The sequence below is a fragment of the Vicugna pacos genome, chromosome 7, assembly GCF_048564905.1.
Source record: "Vicugna pacos chromosome 7, VicPac4, whole genome shotgun sequence".
Classification (NCBI taxonomy): domain Eukaryota; kingdom Metazoa; phylum Chordata; class Mammalia; order Artiodactyla; family Camelidae; genus Vicugna; species Vicugna pacos.
This window is the reverse complement of record NC_132993.1, coordinates 8481543-8497747: the sequence shown is the minus strand read 5'-3', so window position 1 is coordinate 8497747 and position 16205 is coordinate 8481543. Positions and strand designations below refer to the sequence as shown.

General features: G+C 37.3%; 1 long non-coding RNA gene and 1 other non-coding gene across 2 annotated transcripts in view; one reads left to right on the top strand and one right to left on the bottom strand.

Moving 5' to 3' along the window:
* The window catches only part of LOC140697286 (uncharacterized), a 137863-nt gene that overhangs the window by 107633 nt on the left and 14025 nt on the right, over nt 1–16205 (bottom strand). The window lies entirely within an intron of this gene.
* Nucleotides 9332–9403, top strand: TRNAD-AUC (transfer RNA aspartic acid (anticodon AUC)). Its single transcript has one exon. It is a non-coding gene; the product is annotated as a tRNA-Asp (tRNA).

Below are 16205 nucleotides of genomic sequence, written 5' to 3'. Positions count from 1 at the left end.
CCAGATGGAGTTTAGCTTCTAGAGAAAGGGGCTGATACTTTCATTTTCTATGGGGATTACATGTAAAGACCCTTTTATGGTCTGACTGTCACTACAATCACTAAAGGTGTTTGCTAGAACTTTGATTTCTAACGCAATCCAGACTTACAGAGCAATCTCTGGGTAATTTTCATTTTCATTAGCTCCCAAGTCATACTTTCATATCCTTGATTTTGGGAACCACTATCCTAGAAGATTTCATATAGTGCATTTACACTTCCTAAAGTATTCTTTCCAAAGGACAGTTTCCTGACACAAGGAACTGTCACAGGTACATTCAGAAAATAACACATCTTTCGGATATCATTTGCAAACTGATAGAACCTTTTGTTAAGACCATTCTGAGGAATTACATACTCTACCTCATAGAGGTGTATCTTTCCTGCTATGTCTTTATTGCGGAAGCAGACTACGGCACTGCCACGAAAGTGAGGGTGTATGTATCCTTAAGAGGGGAAATGTTTTGAAATTCCTAAAGAACTTGGACCGGGGCTCAGCTGAAACCCTAGAGTTCTAAGGAGGAGATTTTGGCACCTGTCATGTACAGGTCAATAACCTATTTCAACTGTCCATTTTTTTGATTAGATTTGTTTTCTAATTTCAAGTCAAATTGAAGTCAGAAAATACGATCCTAACCCAGCACTTTAGGGCGAGGATGACTGTTGGAGACTCGTCCTCGGTGCTCTCCCGTTGTACCAAGCTGGGTTAAGGGTTTAGGCATTTGAGCTGAACTATGGGGGCGTAAGTGGTGTACTGAAGAAATCTAAGGAATGATGGTGAATTCCTCACTGTATATAATGCATCTTGATCTTACACAATCCTGTGAGTATTAAACTGCCCATACTTTTAGACAAAAATGTTATCTTGGGAATGAGTGAATTTTTGAAAGCTGTCTGAGATGATGATGATTTCAGAATCAAAGTCCATGCTTGCTGTGAGCGATCTGTGCTGTAACACAAAATCCCTATGGGATTCTGACGTCTTGTTGCTTAGAGCTTTGACCTGACCTAGTCTTAACAGACTGTTGCCGGAACTTCTGCCTTTACCCCAGATTCTTTTTTTCTCACTTTCCTGATTCCAGAGCCGCTTGACCTTGTCTGAATTGTAAGTCTTCACTGTTTAAAAGGACAGTGTCTGCCTTACCTGATTGCTCTGCAAATCAACGCAGCACCTAGACTTTGCTAACTGCCTCTTGCTACAAACACTGGCCTTAACCCCCCAAGTTGCCCTCCTGAGCCGTTATGTATGACGTTTCAGCTCGGCACCTCAACCTCCGACTTCTTCATCAGATACACAGGTTGCTTGTTTCTCTAGTCTTTCCTATGTCAGGGGCTTTTTTTTAAAGACACAGATTTGAAATAGCGACAAAGGTAAATTTCCTTTTAATATGCTAAATGCAATTTTAGCAGGATCTGCCAGCAGATCAGCAGATCATCAAAGATTCTATCCATCAAACTGCCCAGAGTCGTCATTTTTATTTGCCCAGTTGGAAGCAATCAATCATCATTAAATGTTGCAGGGAGGCCTTCATAAACAGAGTATGTGTGAAACCTACTTCTGGTATTCCCTGCCAATAGCTCGTATATGAGACAATTTGTTTCAGGCACAGAACGAAATATTATCATTTCCTAATAATTTGTTCATCAAGTTGTTTTTGGCAATATTAGTATCAGGTAGTCTTTGAGGGTTTACACAAAAGGATTTCATTAGTAGTGTGTCAAAATATTTGTCTCCACAAATAACATTTGTAAATATTCTGCAATGATTCTTATGTGTGTTCATTTGGTGAGATTTTGCTCCCCAGCTCTGGATATTAATAAGGATAATTCCACCAAAAAATAAAACAATACACTATGTCTGCATAAAAATTCACAATTTCCAAAACTCTTTCACATGAGTTATCTCATTCCATCACAGCCGAAGCTCTGTGATGCAGGCAGGGTAAACTTTAGTGGACCCACTGTCCATCCCAGAGACTAAAGCCCACCCATGGCAGAGGCATGGTTTGTCTCATACTGTTACCAGCAATTAGGTTCTTGTCTCGACACAGGATGAATTCAGTGACGAGACACAGTGGTTAAGAAAGTCAAGTGGGGATTTATTAAAGGATAGATAGTACACTGTCAAGGGGAGAGTGGGCAGGCTCAGGTGAGCAGCTGCCTGAGTTTCTTTGGCAAGTTAGTTACACAGGGTGTAAAATGAATGGGCGGAATATTCATTAGGGAGGGATGGGTTTGGGGTCATATTCCCTGATTTCCATCCCAGCTCCACCTTTCCAAGGGGAGGAGGGATTTCTGTCCTTATTTACTCTGGGTCAGAAATGTCATGGCATCAGTGCATGATGGGTACTTCTAATTTGCAAGGCTAATTTCATGTGTAATGAGGGCATAATGAGGAAAAGTTACATGCAGACACTGGAGATTACTGCCTTTTTCCATCTTTCTTTGTTGGCCCGCAGGCCACTTTTCACCCCAAAATGTCTGATTTCTTATGAGGTTCCTGCTTTTCTTAGTCTGCCCACAGACGCTGTTGTTCACATGTATGGTTTCCCGCATTTGGTCCCTGTCTCTCTTATTTTGTTCGATTCCTGCCATTTGGCCCACGTCCCCGTTTCTCTGCTCTTATCTATCCGCCTGCTGTAACAATGCTAAGAAAGAGTGGACCAAAACACATGCTTCCCTGCACTATACCCAGCTTTCACTTCGTCATAAAGCGTACCTGGAATTACCAACATATGCATCAGATAAAGCAAAGCTGGCTGGCTGAACTGGCAGAAAGCGTGGCCAGGACCTCTGTTAACTGAGACTCCTAGCTCCTGATACTCCATATAACACAGTTTTAAGGAAGAGGTTATGTGATCAAGCCTGCATTTTTAAAAAAGACTAAACTAGAAAAAAAATAGAAAGATTATTCTGGCATAATAGGTTGGTGGAGGGGAGCAAACAGGATCAACAGTCAGTGTCTATCAACTCACAATAGGTAAGAGAAGCCATAAAATTCGAAGCACCTGCTGAAACATCCAGTGAATTTTGCATGAACCGTATTTAAGCACCTGGACAAATGTACCCTAACTGTATTCTGGATAGGATCTTTCTAACTTGACCTCATTTTTTTCCTTTCTAGCAATAAGCATTGAAAAGTGCTTTTAAATATGATGTGCCTTCTATTTGCTTAAAGAAAAGAACTCATGTTAGAATTGCAAGTCTATTGAATATTTTATAGAACAACCCATGGAGTAGTCAGGAAAATGCCTAACACAGTAAACTCTGGGCAACCTGCGCACCCCATCCTCTTACGCTTGCTTTTGGGTCACACTCTGCTCCATCTGATGCACACTGTGTCCACAGCGCCAGAACTTGGTGTCATGGGATACGGACTTGATTTGCTGCTGAACAAAACTCAGTTCAGAACTAGCTCTGGCAATTATTTTTTAAGTGACTCTGGACCAGTTATTTCATTGCAGAAGGTGTAATTTTCACTATAAAATAGTGATAACAATACTTATTTTTTAGGTTAATGTTATATATTTGAATTACCATATATAAATTCAGTAGAATGCCTGGAACATAGTAAATAAATGCACCATTAATATCTGTCATTTCAAGTAACCTCTATTCATTTTGAACAGAGTCAGAAAAATGTTAACAGTGGCCTAAGAGTCAGTCTGAAAGGCCAAGCAGATCTCTTGATCTCTGCCAGGGCTCCTCAGATACTGGCTGCTTCCAGGGTGGGGAAAGAGTAGTTACAGGGTGAGCCTGGAATGTCTCATTGGTCTAGAAAGTCCAAAAAAAGTGCGAAAATATAAAAATAAAGCAGGTGGAATTGTTAACATTGGTCAGAACTGGAGAATTATACAAATTAGGTACAAAACTGAATTATAAGCCATTGAAAAAAATAGAACTTCATGAGTTCATATTAATAAGCAGACAAATGAATGTATATATATACACACGCACACAAACATAAAGAAGAGAGAAGGGAAGTCTTTTGCTTAAGTAGATTGGGGAAGGCCACCTTGCAAACGTCTGGGAACAGGTCAAGTGGGGAAATCATTATTTTTCTAACCTCCGAGTACGGATCGCATCAGCCAAGAATGATGCTCGATCTGGGGAAAAGTCTGAATGAGAAGCAGAATATTTGCATGGTCTTAACATTTCTCCCGACTGACTAATTATCAGCTATGAGGGAAAAAAGAGTAATTACACATAAAAATAATTGCTCAAGTGACCAAAACAAATTTCAACAGGAAGGGACAGATGGATATCATGTGTCTTCAGAGATGATACCCTGAGGACACACCACCTGTGCAATAATCCTGCTCAGAATGAAAACATCTGATCTCCTCACAAGTAAACACCAGATAAGCACAAAATGAGGATGTTTCTATCAAAACCAAAGCAGGAGGCGGCTGCACGCTTCGGGAGGTTAATGTCACAGAAGACAGAGAAAGCCTGTGTAAATATTCCAAGCTAAGGAACTCCAAAGAGATACGACAACTAAATACAATTCCTGACTGGTCCTACACCGAATCCTGTGCTAAAAGGAAAAAAAAGAAAAAAGAAAAACTCCTATAAAGAATATACTGGGTTATATGACAAAACTGGAATACAATGGTAAATAAGATTAAAAATTTTTCATGTATTATTATTATTATATTCATGTTAAAGCTTTTGAGGTTAATAATAATAATGTGATTAGGTAGGAGAATATTGCTATATTTAGGAAATACTGAAATATTTAGGGGTAAGAGTCTGTGATGGATATAACTTATTCCTCAAATAATCCAGGAAAAAAATTACACATGTGTGCAGATGTGTGAATTATATGTATGTGTGTGTATGTGTAAGTAGAAAATGAAAGCAATAAATAAATAAGGTAAAATGCCAGCAGTAGGTGAATATAAGGAGACGATATGTGGATGTTCTTTGTACTGATTTTAGTTTTGCAACTTTTCTGCACATTTAAAATCATTTCCAAATAGACAGTTAAAAACATAAAACCAGGTCCTTGGATAGCAACGTACTATTTTCATCAATAAATAAAATAAAATAACTCCAGTGAAAGCCCCTGAACTCAGTCTGCTTCTGTGTTTATTCCATTAATGCTTTTGCTGAATGGCCTACCAACATTAACCTTTTTATCCACTGGAAACGAGGATGTATTCAAAATCCCAGAAGTGGGGAACGAGTTGCTTTGGTTAGTTCCTGAGTGAATTATTTTGCTTTCTTCACGGTATTTTGTTCCTGCCCTTTGTCGTTCTGTTTGCTAAGCAGACAACACTGGCTTGTTTTTATGAATAATAAAGTGCATATGAGTTTTACTTTCAGGTTTTATGGAAGAGAAGTAGCTAAGGGCAAGGACCATATCTTATAAATTTTGAGTATTTTTATTGAGTATTTTTAATTCACAGTTCTAAAACTTTTATAGCTTGGAAATAAGGTACACTGCTATTCTTCCTGCTTCTTTATGATGTATGTAGATTAAGCGTGCATAGCTTTTTAGAATTACATACTATATGATATAGGATCTGTGATGAATTAAGAATTTCACCTGTTTTATGTTTCTTGGGACCTTCTCACAAAGGTCTGAAGTTAGAAATACTTTCAAACCTTTAAGATCTTTCTGTGCCTATTCTGGAAGAACTTCAAGTTCTCCTGAGGTGTTTAGATTTGTGAAGTTATTCTTGTATCTTATAATCAATACATTCCACACTGATATTATCTTTATCATTTCTGCTTTTATTATGTCTTTAGTTGGTAGTTTACAATACCAACTAAACAAAATGCTAATTCCCACCTCAGAAAACTCACAATTCATGAGACTCATTGGATTAAACATTTACCAATATTTGAACATACAGAAAGAATGCCAAATATATGAATAAAAGGATTCATTTAAGACGTAAATTGTAATAATTACATCTTCATTAGCCTACAATAGACATTTTTGGTACAAGGAGATTTAATACTTTGGCACCTGAAAATTCATGCATCTAAAAATATCTATAGTTGAACTACTGAAAAATCTACTTGAATTTCTCTGCCCTATTCTCTCTAATAAGATATTTTTAGTGTCCAATATCTAATAGAATTGCTTCAGGCTTTTGGTTTGAGTTTTCAATGCACTGTCTGAAATAATTTCAGGCTAAAATGTAGCACATTAGCTATTTCTAAAACATTATGATGGACCACAGTAAGTCTAGTGAATACTGCTGAATAAAAAGGGAATAGGCAGAGGAGTTAAACATAACTAAAGTTTTACATAAATACATTACTTAAGGGAAATCATTCAAGCATTGAGTTCAGCTCGAGATTTTTGAACAGAATACAAGCAAAAGACATTTATAGTCTATAGAGTTATTAACTGAAACTAAACTACTGGTGTTAGTCTGCCCAGGTTGTCATAACAAAATACCACAGACTGGGGGCTTAAACAACAAAAATATATTTTTTTCGCAGTTCTGGAGACTGGGAAGGCCAAGATCAAGATTCTAGCAGATCTGGTTCCTCACTGAGGACTCTCTTCTTGGCTTGCAGATGGCCACCTTCTCACTGTCCACACAAGCAAGACAGAGACAGAGACAGAGACAGAGACAGAGAGACAGAGAGACAGAGAGGAGAAGAAAGCTTTCCAAAAGCGCACTAACCCCATCATGAGGGACCCATCCTCATGATCTCATCGAAACCTAATTATCTCCCAAAGTCCCCATCTCCAAACACCATCTCAGTGGGGGTTAGGGCTTTTGGGGGAAACACAACTCAGTCTGCAACAATTGGCCTAGAGGAGTAAGTATATAACTTTGAAAGACTCTGATGATCCTCTAATGACCTTTAATTATATGCAGATCACCCTTAATTTCCATTACTGATTGCTGTGAAGAACAGTGAAGACACGTCTAGATGAGTGAAAATGATACTTTAAATTAAAAAAAAAGAAAATGTTAAACTGATACAGCTTTTCCACTACTAAGTAGTCTTCATCATTCTTAAAGAAGACGAAAATTGGCATGGCCAATTTCTTCACACTATGCAAATCTTATTATCTAAAACAAATGAGTACTTTTAGTCCATCTCATTTATTACTATAAAGGAGAAACAGATATTTCATTATAGCTCACAGTACTAATATAGACTAAATCAGATATATTTTTTTCTTCTCCATTAAAAATGTTTAATTCCTCATTTTCTTTTTTTATAAATCTCTGGTTATCTGTATCTTATGGTTCCAAACTCTTACAAAAAGCTGAAAGTAGAAAATAAACTGAGAAGATGGAACAGTTAATTTAAAGAATGGAGTAGGAAACTGCAGAATTCTGAATTTGACACGTTGTTTAAATCTCTAAGCACAGAAAAAAAGCCTTTTAAATATGTAATGATATGACACATTAATAACTGGAATCAATAAAAAGAAAATTAATAAAATTAAAAGTACTCAGATAAACATTCTTTTAAAACCCTTAAATTGTACTCAAAAATTCTCCTCTGTTATTACAAGTAATGTACATTAATATGAAACATTTTTCTCTCTCTTTGGAAAAAAAAAAAGCTCTGATAAGGCGTATTTTGCCTCCTGATACACAATACAAACAAAGGTCTGGAATGTCTCCATTTGTATACTTAATGCCACCAAATATGGTTCAGTAATGGTCAGATTGTCACCATGGGCCAAATCTGGTCCACCGGCTGGTTTTTATAAATAAAATTTTATTGGAAAAGAGCTATACCAACTTACTCATATTCTACCTATAGTCACTTTTATACTACAACAGGGTTCAGTAGTTCTAACAGACATTCTGGTCCTAAAATATTTGCTACCTGGCATGTTGCAGAAAAAATTTACAGATGCCTGTCTCATACTAATAAAAATGCTAGCTTACTGAAAAAGTGGATCTCTTCTTTTTTTGTGTCAAGCATAGCTGAGCTAGAGTGTACTTACATATTTTTTCCTGGTGTTAATGCATTTTTACTTTTGTCTTCAATGGCGTTATTTTTACAGATTCAGGCTATCATTTCTGTAGTTGTCTTTAATTGTTGAGGAATCCCTCCTTCCCTAAGACATATTCTATTTCACCATAAGTCACTTTCAAGTTGCTTCATATGACTCTTTTCTGTTATGGAGCTGTGCCACCTCTTCTGCCTCCCTGGAAATTTTGTCATCTTAATGTCAAACTTCGGGGATTTAGAGTCCCTTGTGGCATAAAACCTAAAATTCAGGCCCGATAATAGGCAGTCCTTGACATGTGGGAAAATCCAGGACAGCCTCCAATGGTTTAACCACAAGTTCCTCGCTCTGCTTCCATGGAGAAGGTCCCCTAACCAAACAAATGACGCTCCCTGTCACAGGAACCAGGTACAGTTCCTGATTACCGCTGAGCAGCAGGCTTCAGCTCCCAGCCAACCTGTGGAATCAGCCACCCACACTAACTGCATCCTCCTGAAGAAACCAAGAGTCCTCTCTCCATCTTGATACTATGAAGCCCACCTCCCACAGGCTTATCAGTCACTCCATTTCCAAGTGCAACCCTGTTTGGCCCTACATGGTATGTAGTGTCCTTCACCCCCAAGATGTGAACCTATGTGACTAACACCCTGCTGTCGGTCTCACCTGTCTGGTGGCAACCATCCCTATAACCCTACAACGGGAGTCTCTCTTCACCAGTGGGGTGAATGGGAGGTAATTAAAACATGTCCCCATAACCACCAATTCTTTCCAACATTTTCAATTCTGAAGCCTCCGGAAGCTGAATATACATGCCTTCTTTCACCTTTTAGTAATCTCTTTTATCTAAGTTTCAGACAAATGTATAACATTTTGCTTAAGTCTCTTTCATAAGAGTACTCTTTATAGCATTTTTAAAGTATTTTCATGCCCAAAGTCACTAAGCAAACACTGGCAAAATAATTATAATCTCACTCTTCCAGTGTATCTCCTCTGTCATTTTTGAAAAATCTTATTTCAAAATAAACAATTCTTATCTACATTCCTTTGCATCTCAAAGACAAGTTTATATTCTTAAGAATAAATCCTGTTGAGAAAAATAAAATGACATTATTTTCTTAACAGTGGTAGTTGAGTTCCAGTGTGTGCTTTTGGTGATGGCTGTGTAAGCATGTTCCTAATTCTGAACTCTAAAAAGATAATTTGGTTGTCAACGTATCATCCAAGTCTACCACTGTGGTCATGGCAGCTAGGCATCTACTTGCGTGTCTGAAACTGACTACCGTGGAAGCATTCTGGAGGCTGCTTTGGTTCCTGACAGCATGTGTGAAGTAGAACAAAGGGGCGAGGGGAGGGGGATATAACTCAGTGGTAGAGTGCATGCTTATCATCCATGAGGTCCTGGGTTCAATCCCCAGTACCTCCATTTAGAAAAAAAAAAAAAGCATGGAAACCAAGAAGGAAGAACTTTTCTTGATTTCCCCTCTTAATACAGGGAAAATAGATAAGCAAAGAATTCAGATGTTGGGAAAATTGTACACTCTAAAATACAAATTCTGGCTGCATCTCAAAAGAACATGTTTAAAAATATAAGACCTTAACAAAAACAACTTGGGCAGTAGCTGCCTCAGAGCGAACACCAAGCGGTGATGTGATGACATGATGGGAAAAGGAGACCCAGCATGTAAGGAGACGCTGGGTCACGTGGCTTCAGAGAGAGATGGAGAAACATCTCAGACATCTTCGTGCCTGCAAGAAGGGCATGGAGGTTTGCAGAACTGAAGAAGTATTTCATCTGGAATGAGGAGATGAAGCATTGGAACTGTGTGAACTACACAGGCAGCGCATAAATAAAAAGTGAGTATTTCAGCAGACACCAGTGTTCAAAATGGATCATTCTGAGGACTGGATGGGGCAAAGCACACGGCTGCCAACTTGGACAGACAACAACAGACCAAGGATGAAGCAGTGTTCCAACCATCCTAACTCCCAACATGATGACGCTCGACTGATATCTCAGGACTAAGCCTGGAGAGGCCGAGCAGGGTGAGGATGGGATGGGAGAACTCTGAAAACACTGAGCTTAAACCTATAAATCAGTTTACCTAGAATTGACTCCTATATTTTCTGGTATTAGAACGGGGAGCTTGAAATGAAAACATTGCTGAGGGAGCAAGGAATAAATCTCTTTTCACCTGAATAGATGTAATTTTCCCATCTTTTCAATACCTGATTGGAAATAATTAACACTTAGTAATACTTATTAATGCTAATATAGGAATCACTCTCTCGGCAATGTTACGAATCCTTTGCTCTTTTCACGTTGAGAAGGATAGTGTCAAAGAAAAATATACGCACTAAATGGGGTTATTTTTATGCTCTCCAATTAATAATGTACACATACACTAATAGTCAGAAAATAGAACAGAAATGATCCTGCATTTTCTCTTCTCATTTAGAAATGGCTCAAAATATTTATGCAAATTGCCTTAACTTTTGGCACATATGCACGTCTCTTAAAATCGCACTGTAATATATACAAAAACTTTTAGCATTACATTTTACTGACAAATAACTCACTACAAATGCTTATATGCCATATTTGATGATTATACACTTATATCCTTTACCAACTTCTATCCCTTAGGAAACTGAATTTATTTGTACAAAATAAAACTGTATGTGATGATCTGATTCTCTATTTTCTTTTCATAGTCATATCAATATACTGATTTAAATTCCTCTTTAACACTAACGTTAGAATTATTGTTTTTTTTAACTTTTATATCCTCCAGTTTCTTCCAAATGACTATAAAATATTCATTCTAAATGTCCAATAGATTGTACAGACAAAAGGAAACACTCACATGGGTGATAGTACCTATAATTATGTCCATGGGACTCAAAACAAGAATATCCTCTGATCACTTAGATTCTGCTGAATTTGGAAGTCAAGGGAGGCTGTCAGTTACACTCAGATCAGGGGTATTTTATCTCATAGCACTGACGTCATTTCTTAACTTGAGACTTTACAAAGACAGCGAAAGTATTAGTAGTGAGTAAGTGAACCGCCATACTGAATGATCTTTTAACAGCTTACCTATGAATGTAGCCTGCTGATAATTCCACTGGGATCACATTGAACTGATAGTTCGAAACAGGGAGAACTGACTTCTCAACAAGACCCAATTTTCCAATCTGTGAATACGGTATATCTCTCCACATATTTCTCTGTTTGTTGATTTCCTTCAACAGAAGCCTGCCATTTTTAGTACAGATCTTGCACATATTTTGTAGAATTTATACCTAAGTATATAGATGTTTGGTGCTAATGCATATGGCATTATATCTTTAAAAATTTCTGATTCTGATTTTCCACTGCTGGCCTATAAAAATACAATGAATTCTGTATTTTTACTTTTGCAGTATATATTGAAATGAAAATTTTAGCACTATACGAAAGGGAAATATCAGCTTAGGTTTAATTAATGTCACTCCCTACCCTTATGAGTAAGTAAAGTCAAAGGGTTTGATTTGTCTACCTCTTCATTTCTTGTTTTATCAGCCACATAAGACACATTTTATTTGATACGGCATTAACAGTCATGATTAATGGAGATAGTTAAAAGTAATAGTTTTAATGGAAAAAAATAGTGAAGGTTAGTAGTACCTTTATAGAAACATACTATTAAGCTTTTAATTAATCTAAAACCAAGTTATTCATAGTATTCCTTCTCTCTCTCCCTCTCTCCACTCCAGATAAGAAACAATAAAATCACTGCAATTATCTCCACCACAACAGAAATTCAAAAAAACATTATTTTTATGCAAACAGCTAAAGCAGAGGTGGACATAAGCTAGTTTAATTTTATTTTCATGTCAATTGACTTACGATTGAAGAGCTTTCCTTTAACACAAATTACTAATTATTCTGAATACAAATTGACCAGTCTGTAAAACATATCACCCCTAAGAAATGAAAATTTGAAGCAACAGTAAAGGCATAAAGGTGTAAGACTGGCATGAGATAAATTTAGAGGTCTCCAGACAGCTGACACTCTCTAAGTTAAATCAATAAGTACAAATCTGAGGCCCTTAGGTCAGCGGCAGTGAAATAGTACAAATCAAACATTCAACAAAATTTCATTAGTGCTATAGATGGAGACATAGCAGAGTCTTGAATTTTGAAAAATAATGCATTTGGAATTGTGTGTTATATCAATAGCAAGTATAAAGATTCTTATCTGTTGTAAGATATTTGAATACTGTATTGCATATTTGAAAGTCGCTAATCTTCAAAGTGCTTAACACAAGGAAGAAAATTTTATAACTATGTATGGTGACAGATGTTAACCAGACTTGTGATGATCATTTTACAATATATACAAATATTGTATCATTATGTTGTACACCCCAAATTATTGTAATGTTCTATGCTAACTATAGCTCCATAACAAAATACTTGAGAAAGGAGAATTTTAGGAACACAATAAGCACAACTACAAATATGTTCTAAGATGCTTAAAAGATCAGATGGGTGATATCGTAGTGGTATTGTCGGAAAAACAGATGATTGGGTCACGTGCCTTTAATTGCTCAAAATACATGAATGTTTATGATGGGGGCACTTTAAAAGTAGTATGAGTACACAGAACTTAGTGAACAATTTAATAGTTAGGATGAAATGTCAGCCTGAAAGTGCTATGTTTCCTGGGGATAGTGAAATGACCATGGGAATGAACTAAAACATCTAAAAAGATTTGATAAAAATGCAAAAATAATAGTTGCTTATGAAGAAATAAATATATTTGTATAGTAGGTAAACCAGAAAGCTGGCCTCAGCTGGGGGCAGGAGTCAGGAAACTGTTGCCAGGAGAAATGTAACTTCAATGACATCTTCAAGATGATCAGGAGCCAAGTCCATGAGAAGGTTACCTAAATTGTTCACTGATGGAGAGGAATCCTTGGTCAGGATTGCATCAGCCAGTTTCTACTCAGCTATGCTGCAGTAACCAAAGTCCCAACAGGGGCTTTTTGGCTTCGTTTGCAGTCAGATTAAATATCTCGCACGGGTCATCTCACTTCATTTGTGACATGACAATCTCCAGATTGAAGGAAAATAACAATGACAGACCCGCGTGCTGGCTCTTAAGCCCTCTGCCCAGAAGTGACCTACAACGCTACCACCCATGCTGAATGACCAGAAAAGGCCACGCGGTCAATAACCTGTCCACAGGCAGGAGCGGCAAACTCCTGTGAACAGTAACGACCTTACCAAATCTCCAATTATTTTAAGGATTGCAACACACTTTTATTAAAAAGTAAACACTGTAAGCATATATTCTCTGTTTAGAAATAACCCCCTGAGCCCAACGTGCAGCTCAGCCATTGGTAAAATACTGTTGATCACTGCGATTGTATAATGCTGATTTCTGATGACAGAGATTGCAGTGTTGAAGGACAGGTAACATTCCCTTGTATTCTATTCGCTCTGTTACTAGGTTGTTATTATTCTCACCAAATAAAATCTCATCCCTGACTCTTCTAGTTCTGTGCACTTGCCATAAAGCGCATTTCTGGTCTTGGCATCTTGAATTCACAAGGGCATTGATGTTTGGTCCAAGTTGCCAAGTAAAATAAAAGGGACCTGAGCTCTTTTTACTGGCAGTGTCCCGTGGGCTCTTCAGTGACCATGGCAGCTTTCCTCACAGCCTTGCCAACCATACTCTATGGCCAGTGTTCTCAAATAGCACCCGGAACAAAGTCCTTCAGTTTTGGACATAACTGCATAATTCTCATTGAGGTGAAGCTGACCCTTCAGCCATTCCTTGTTATTTTTTGCTGTACAGAAAACTCTAAACCATATACTGTATCCAAAAATATCGCTCTTTCTTTCGACTGGAAATCATGCCTTTCTCCTGCCAGTCCTTTGCTTTCAGTTCTATTTTTCTGCCTCTCTCTCCTCCCCTCTGCTCGACAGGCAACATCTCTTAGGCATTCGTGTCAGCTGCGTTCTTGAAGCACTGGTAGAAAACTGAAGGCTGGGAAATTAGGGGTAGGAAGAAATGAAGCTGGGTTGTTTATCTCCTAGCTCTTTGCCTTGGGTGGAGTCTCCAGCAGCAGTTGCATCTTTTTAAATCTCCAGTTCCTGCCAAACATGCCCATCCTAGTTCCAGTAGAGAATTCTGACCCTGGGAGTTCTCCCATTGCTTTCCCCAGCTTAGGGGGGTTTGCAGCTCTCTGCTGCTTCTAAATTCCGGGTTGCTCACCATCTGCTGTTTGGATTTTCAGCATGTCCATCACCTGTGTAACAATTCTCTATAGTAAATCCTTTCCTTTTCAAGTAATTATCGTGATTTCAAGTCCCAGTTGCATTGACTCATTACCTGCCCTAAACATCACTCAAGATATTTTCTTTCAAGTATTATTTCAACATTATTAGAAATTCTCACAATAACAAATCATCCCCAGCCGTCACAAAGTGTACATTGACGTGGTCAGTCCTCCAGGAAAAACCATGACCTCTTCTACTCATGCTGATTGATCTTCAAACATATCACTCCAGCATTCATACAGCAACACAAAAATTTCTATTTTTTCCTATTTGGTTGTCTATAAATACACCAATTTGTACTCAAAATTCATTGTAACGGATCGATAAGATGATCCAGTTTTTAATAGCTAACTATTTATCCACTGTATCACCTAAGACTGGCTACTACCTTTAAATTCAGGACTAATGTGCCTCTGTTTTAATTCATCTCCAAAGGGACTGCATTTATCATTGGAGGATATAAACCCCCCCCCACCTTTAGAGGCAAGTCACCAGACATTTCAAATCATATGCCGTGTCTCCCAATGTCACACAGTTTAGAGAATGTGGTGATCTGGTAAGTCAATTATTTACAAAACCTACCAGAAAAATAGGATCAGTATGCATTCACTAGGAACTTACAGAAATATCCATTCACTTCGTTCCTCCAGGTCATATAAATTTCCCTGATCTCAGTCACAATACAGGTAAAATGTTGGGAAAGACATTTAATAGGTATGTGGTGATTTTTGTTTATTTCTTTAAAATTTTACTTACAAACGTTGGATACCACTATTCATAGGATGGGTTTAAAATTGATCATCCTATGCAAATCAGGAATACATATCAACAAGAGTTTTGAAAAAATAAAATTGTGATGTTATGCAAATGACTGCCTGTTGTTTAGGCAATTAGGATAACATTTTCAGAAACAGTATCACACACAGATTGAAAAAAGTGCAGTACTTAAAACAACTTGGATGAGAATTGAGGATAATGTGCTATTGCAAACTGTGATAGATGACTCAAAAATTGGCTGTAATGATGACAGAAATACTGATGTCAAAATGTAAAGAGTTTGAATAAAATTAACTTATAAAAAGTGACTGTAGAAAACTCTCTTTTTATAGTAATATATGACTTAATATAATACATTTTAAAATATGTATGCAACTAAATTTAAATTAAACATAACAGGTAGGCATGTGACTATTTAATCAGGCTTTTAAAAAATGTATATATTTAAATTAGCCATGGTGAACTGTTTCTGCTCCTCTAGTTGGCTCAGAAATGATACAGTATCATTTCCCCAAGAGAGCTTCTTACAGCCAAGATGTCTGTGTCAGACATGTTTGAGAGACACTGTACTATATTTGGAACCCAATACCCCCATTTGATTCACATGCCCTGTTCCACTCTTTTATTTGGAATTGCAAGATTCTTCCCTTAAGATAATTCTTGTGTTCAGTTCTCAGCAAATCACTGTTGCCGTGGGCTTCTTTTGACCAATCTTTCCTCTGTCCAGTCTACGAGGCATTACTCCATGTATCTCAAAGCAAAATATAAATATGGTTCAAATTTCCCCTAAGAACTCCCTCAGATCTGTATGAATTTCAGCTCTAACCAAAAGAAGATGCCTGTTATTATTCTATGGTATATTACTATTTATTTAACACTTTCTGTGTTTTTGGACTTCTTGTTTCTGATTTTTGACTATTATAAATTATAAGTTATAAGAACACATCTTGTTGTTAAGTAACCATCTTCATTCCTAATTTTTTTTCAGAACAGACCCTTGGAAGTATGACTCCTGAAAGTATGATCAATTTAAGTCCTTGATACTTATAAACACATCAATTTATATTTTTACTACACATCAATATGCCTTTGTAATTTTGTCACTATAGCAATTTTA